The sequence below is a fragment of the Otolemur garnettii genome, unplaced genomic scaffold (genome assembly GCF_000181295.1).
Source record: "Otolemur garnettii isolate 467f Iridium unplaced genomic scaffold, OtoGar3 scaffold00109, whole genome shotgun sequence".
NCBI lineage: Eukaryota > Metazoa > Chordata > Mammalia > Primates > Galagidae > Otolemur > Otolemur garnettii.
The window spans coordinates 3,033,126-3,040,379 of NW_003852504.1; positions in this window are offsets into that span (position 1 = coordinate 3,033,126).

Genomic DNA, 7,254 nt, shown 5'->3' on the forward strand with positions numbered 1-7,254 from the left:
ATAGAGTGGCATTGTTGAATAGTTGCAACAAAGACTAAATGACCCCAGAAGTTTAAAATATTACTGGCTTTTAAGAAAACATTTGTTGATCTCTGATTGAGAAGAAGGGGAGAATGGACATTTGGGGGTATATCTAAGGGATTCTATCAGGATTTTAACAGGTGAGGAAATGGAAGCGTATGGAGACAAATAAATGGCCCAAGGTCACATACTGATAAGTAGCAGAGGTAAACTCTGGTCCAAAGGCAAAGCATTGTTCACTATGTCATACTGCCTCGCTAATTCATCCATCAGATATTTATTATGTCCATTCTTTGCTAAAGCAAGCAACGTTCTAGGTGCTGGGGATTGAGTAGTGAATAAAAGAGATGAAATCCTGCTCTCATGAACCCCACATCAAAGGAGAAAAGCTATTATAGAGAATTAGAAAAATATATTATGTTGGAGATGACAGCTGCTATAAATAAAAATGAATCAGAAAAGAAAGGAAAGCAATATCAGAGTGGGGGTAGGGATTCATTCTTAAAAGAAATGGTTAATGATGGCCTCAATATTGGGGAAACCCAGGAGGATGAGTCTGAGCCAAAGCTCTTGTGGAGGAGGCAGGAGCCTGAGCTTAGGACACCCAGTAAAAACCCTGAGTTCCCCTCAAAGAAGAGGTTGAAACAAAGGTCAGGAGCTGGGCAAAAACTGGAGCCGAAAGAACAAAGAGAGCAGTGTGGGTACCCACAGCTTGTGTGTGGTGGGTACATGGTGGAAACTGGTACAAAGTGGGTGTGGGAGGAGGAGGCTGGCTTAAAGGTACATGATTATGGTGGAGAGGGTGCCTTTAACCCTTTTAGACAGAACCCTCAAACCCCTTTGCATACAGACAAAGAAGAATATACACGCATACACACACACATAAGTAACAGCAGGCTGTAAGTCTGTTAGTGTGGTGGAAAGATCATGACTGTGGAAGTTACACAGAACTATGAGTCTCAACTCTGCCACGTGCTCATGTGATAACCTCAGGCAAACTGTTAGTACTGTCACTAGGCATGATTTCTGGAGCATGTTCTATGTGGCAGGTACTTTATATACATGATTTCACCTAATCCTTACATAACTCTATAGATCAGTGGTGACCCTAATGCTGTGACCCTTTAATACAGTTCCTCGTGTTGTGGTGGCCCCCAACCATAAAATTATTTTCGTTGCTACTTCATAACTGTAATTTTGCCTCTGTGATGAGTCATAATGTTAATATCTGATATGCAGGATGTATTTTCATTGGTCACAACCCAGAGGTTGAGAATTGCTGTTATAGATAGATATTAGTGTTATCTTAAATTATCTTCAAGAGGTAATAGGCAACAGTTATGAAGTAATGAGAAATGTATAATTTTCCTCCTGTGCATTTATATAACTTTATCTTATTTAAGTACAGTGATTAGTAATGTTAGTTAATGGTTCTGTGGTGCTATTTTTGTAAAGAACCTCATTTTGTAAACAAAAATCTTTAATGATTATTTAGTCCATACTATGTATCAGATACTGTTCTAATTACTTTGCTTATACTCCTCAAAATAATACTGTGAGGAGATACTTTCATTAGTTTCATTTTTTTTCAGATGAGAAAACAAAAGCACAGAGAGGTTAAATAATTTTCCCAAGGTCACACAGCTATAAAGAGATGGGGATTTGACCCCAGGCAGTCTGGCTCTGGAGTTCATATGTTTAATCATGTGTTTAACTATAATCTTGCAAAACAGACCAATAACCAAATTGAACGAGAAGACACATTCGTTTCTCTCTCACTGCTTATGATGCTTGTAGAAAGCCTGGTTCTTTAAACCTTGTGATGTAACTCAGGGTCACTATCTCTCTAGCGTCACCATATCTGAATGGCAGAAAAAGTCCCATGGAGCACATATTTCACTTCTAGAAGAGACTTGGGAAATACAAATTTAAAAAGTGATGGCAAAGATAACATCTATGCTTTTTCTTTGTAGGCATGACTACCTATAAACGTGCATGTATATGTGTTTGGATGTGTACATGTGAGTCTAATTGATAGTTTTAGATGTCAGCTACTAAGCTTTCTCCCCAGAAGCCTAAAATCCAGGCTTTTATGGAGTAGGATTTTAAAATAAGAAATTGTCATTCTGTGTCAGGATGGGCACTTGGTTTTCCAGAATCTACTTTTTCTCTAGAGATTGCTGTTTTGCTACCTCAGTGATGTAACTACCAAACAGTAACATCAATAAAATAATTCTCTGCTTCAGGCCTGGTCCTCATTTCATGCTCTGACCAAGCAAATACGATTTGCTATCTGGCCTGCATTTTATCTGAATTGTCAACATTTAGTAAGGATCTTTCAGGGGAATTTCTTCTGTCCAAAATGGCATAACAGATTCTAAACATGGGCTTTACAGGTCTCCTTTGGATGTAAATTTGGAGGTCTTAACTTGCTACCAGTGTGGTTGTATTAGGGATTGTTTCTTTCAGGATGGGGATAGATTTTCACTGTGCCATCCCTTCTACCATTTAGTCTCCTCATTCCTACACCACATTTTGACCTGATGACAGGTTCAATTGATTTCTATAAACAGTTATCTAAGAGCAAATTTAACTGCCTATGACGAGGACCAGTGTCCAAAACATATCCTCGTCAGTGCAGGGATCTATACTGATATAACTAGACTATGTGGGAAATCCAAGGAGTAGAAGGAGCTGCCATATTGGTGTGGAGAAGCTGATGCTTCCTTGGGAACTTTTAACTTTTATAGGGCCAGGAAATACCACTATGGTGGTGACTGAGTTGATAATATTAGAGTTTGGAGACTTCAAGGAATTGAGTCCCTTGCTCTTGTTTGGAGTTTTCTACCCAGCCACCATTTCTGGAAATCTTCTACTTGTGGTCCTGGTGAGTACTGAAAAGGGACTCCAAACTCCAGTGTGCTTCATTTTAGTGAACTTCTCATGCCTGGAGGTTTGTTATACATCCTACATTGTACCCAGGATGGTAGGAGACCTGTTGAGAGAAAACAGAGTTATTTCCATGGGAGGTGGTATTATTCGGCTTTACCTTTCTGGGCCCCTGAGTAGCACTAAATGTTACCTACGGGAAATGATGTCATATGACCAATACCAATACTCGGCTGTCTGCTGGCCCTTGCACTATCAAACATTAATGTATGGAATCCTGTGGGGGGAGGCTAATAATTGGCTCATGGGTTAATGGCTTCACAGCAACAGCCATATTCCAGGCTGCTATGCTATCCAGCTTGATCTTCTGTGGTAACAATGGGAAGGACCATTTCTTTTTTGACTTGAAACTTCTGCAAAAGCTCTCCTGCTCAGACCCCTTTTGGTTAAATGGTTCTGCATATGTCTAACAGTATTGGAGATCCTGGCCCCTACTGGAGGAATCCTACTGGGGGATTCTTTTGTGGTCTTGCATATAGCATCCTTGGCTGGTAGAAGGAAGGCATTCTCTACTTGTTCCTCTCATCTAGTGGTGGTGACCTTGCTTTGAGGGGCCTTGATCCTGATTTATGCTATACCCTTGGCTGGGCAGGTGTCAGCTCTCAATAAAACCTCCTTGAACTGTACGTTGTCACTCACACGTGTAATCCCCCTATCTAAAGCTTCAAAAACAAAGATATCAAGGAGGCTTTGAAGAAACTGAAGATTTGATCCTGTAAGGATAAACTCCATATAACCAACAAAAAGTGATGCCAATCTGAAGAAGGTCAAGGTGCTGTTTTCATCCTCCAGTCTGTCTTATTAAAAAAAACAAACAAACACAGAATAGACTGTAACTTTTATAACCCCAATTCTTCACTACTAATTTCCAGATCTTCTAATTTTAGGGTAAGGGTTGGTCCCAGTCTCCTTGAAATGACATAGTTTTTCTTGAACATATATACACTGCAAGAGTAAAGATGTACCTCCTAGTTAAAGGAAGGGAAACCATTCTGGGATAGGCAATAAATAATCGCTGCATACAGTGCCCCCCAAAGCTCAATTTTAGAAATTTGGTAAGCATACTTCAGTCGTGCTCAATTTCCCTTTTTAAAAAAATAAATCAGACTTGGAGATTTAGATTCAGAAGAGGAGTGATGACTATGTCACCCCTATAATGGGGGGAAGCTCCCTAAATGAAGAGGTTGTGTTTATTTCTTTCAACACTTGGACTAAGGTCTGGCTGTATGGCTGAATGTGTTAAATGGCTAATAATAACACTGTACCTCTACATGGCTTGGGATTAAAAAGATAGACTCTAATAGAATATAGGGAAACTCGCTAGTACACTAGTTTTGAAGAAATATGCATTAAGCACTTCCAGCAGTTTGTTAGCCACATGGATTGCCTCAAGCCACTTTTGTGCAGATCGCATTTTCTCCAGCACTTACAGCTACCCACTGTGTTTTCATTTCTTCCTTTCTATTCCTCTCCCAGATCCTCCTTCTGCTGTGTACCTGGATTTGTTTTGTTGGCCTCACTTGTGTGTCTGTTTATTATATTCCTTTTACCAGCTACAGCTACCTAACATTATCAACTGGTATGGTCAAGCTACACTCCAAAAGAGAGGGAAAGCAAAAAGATTCTGCTCTGTAAAAGGAGACAATACACATATTCATTTATTCAGTAAAAGATATCTATTGAGAGCCTCATATTATCCAGGCATTGTGTTAGGTGCTAGGAGTCGAATAGTGAACAATGTAGACACAGCTTTCAATCTCAAAGATAGTACAGTCTGGCAGCCTGAGGTGGTTCAAATTTCTCAGAATTTATACTTTTACATTGTTTATGCAATACTTAGCTCTTGAAAGAATTTTGTCTGAAGAGGATCTTTTCATGTCAAATCCCAATATTTTTTATTTACATTGATTTTACAAGTAATTATATAATTAATGGGAAACAATGTAATGTAACAATCTAACAAAACTTTTGGTAGAACCCATGAGCAAACAAAGTGCTCAGAATGTCCCTTCTTTAGCTACATCCACCCCATTCTGTCTTTTAAGACCCAACTCCAGTCTTATATTCTCTTAGAACCCTTTATCAATGTCCTATTTATGTCATTTCTCCCCCGATACGTACTTTATTCCTCTTCATTTCATATGTAGCAGGCACCGCTCTGCATGTTTTATGTATGTGCCCTAGCTTCCCATGAGATTGTAAGCCCTTCAAAGCAGAGGAAGAAGATAATTTCAAACTGTACCCTCAAGTACTCAGCAAAGTGTCCTGTGCACAGTAGATGTTTGATACTCATTTTGACAGGATAAAATCCAGCATGGGATTCAAGGCCTTCCATGACCCTGCAACTTCCCCCTTCTCCAATCTCACCCCCCCCCACCAGGCTTCATCTCACTATTTTCCATGTCACACCTGTGCATCCATAGGCATGCCCTTTGTCTAGAAAATCTTGTTCATATTTATAGTTCACCTGGATAGTGCCCCTTCATCTTTTAATACTCAGCTCCATCATCATCCTCTCCAGGAAGCCTTATTTGATTATTTTCTCCTTTCCAATACATTGAACCATGTTATGCTCTCCTCTGTTTCCATGGGAGTCATTGTAGACCTAGATTTAATAGATCATGCAGAGATCCTAGGTGTTTTCAATGCCTAGAAGAATGCTTGGGATATGGCAGCCACTCAGTGAATATTCTTTGAGTGAATGGCTGAATGGTTACATGTCTTCCTCTCTTACTTAACTATGATTTCCTTGACTACAAGTGCCACCTATATCCTGACAATCCCTCCATAATTTAATACTGTGATAAATGTTGTGAAGGAAAAGTACAGGCTGCTAGGAGTCCATATAACAAGGACACCTAACTTCGATTAGGTTGGTAATATCAGAGATAGGACATTTGAAAGATAAACGGGAATAATATAGGGAAAGATAGATTATAATGTAGAGTGGGATAGGGGAAGATTTCGGTAGAGGAACTAGCTAGCAACAAGGTCTGCAGCGGTAACGATCTTGGAGTGTTTACCCCAAAAAGGGTTCAATGTAGTGAATGTAGTGATCAAAACAGAGAGCATCATAGATGGAGTTGAAAGGTAGGCAGGAACCAGATAACAGAGAGCTTCACTTGATTTCTTCATTAGTGTGATTGGAATTTTTGAACAATGTTTACATTTTAAGGTCACGGTGGTTGCTATGTGGAGAACAACTTTTGATGACATTGGAAGGCTAATAGATGTTGCAAAATCAATTACAACACTATTCCAATGTTAAAGATGAGAGACCCTATGAGAGTAGTGTCAGAGATGGAGAGAAATGAATTGAACTTGATATATTCAGAAATAGAATTGATAGAGTTCAGTGATGGCTTATAGAGGGAAGCATCAATAATAAATTTCTGATTATTGATTTGTGTATTGAATATGTGCCATGCTACTCACTGAGATAGGAGGACCCTGGAATGGGGTCAGGTTTAGGGAAGAGGAGAAATGATGAAGTCAATTTTGTACAAGAGTATTTTGATATGGCAGAAGATGTCAAATAGGTAGTTAAATATGGTAATCTGGAACTCAGAAGAGATACCTGGGCTAGAAATACAAACTTGGAAGCCATCAGAATATAAGAAGCATTTAAAATCTAAAAAGGGGATAAAGTTATGTAGAAAGCAGTTTAGAGGGAGAAGAGAGCCCAGAATGCAGCTCTGGGAATTCCATCATTTAGAGATCATATAGAGGAGGAAGAGCCAGCAAGTGAGGAGGAGATAGAGAGATAGGAGAACAACCATGAGTATTTACCTTCATGCAGGTAGAGATAATAGACTATTTTAAGACCAAGAGCCAGATAAATTCTGATATAGGCTATTGAGGGAGGAGTAAAGTGAGGACAGAGAAGAGTCCATTGTATCTGATAAAATGGAGGACATTGGTGACCTCAGTAAAGACACTTTTGAGAGTGATAAGTGCACTCTCATATTGGAATGAGATACAGGAATGAATAGAAGGCCAAGAAGAGAAGACACCGTGTGTAGATAATTCTTTGGAGAAGACTGGCTCTTACAGGAAATAGACTTGGTGAAAGTTGGAACATAAACATCTTAAAGGAAGATACTTGTTTTACAGTGTAAGATGATAGTTAATATTTGAATACTATTAGGATGAAGGGTCCTTTAGAGAGGGAGAAGTTATAGACGTAGGGGACTAGCTGGACATGCTCCCTGCAAAGGCAGGAAAGTCCAAGGTCCATAGCAGACATGGAGAGAGTAGTCTCTGATCAAAGGAGTGACTGACTGT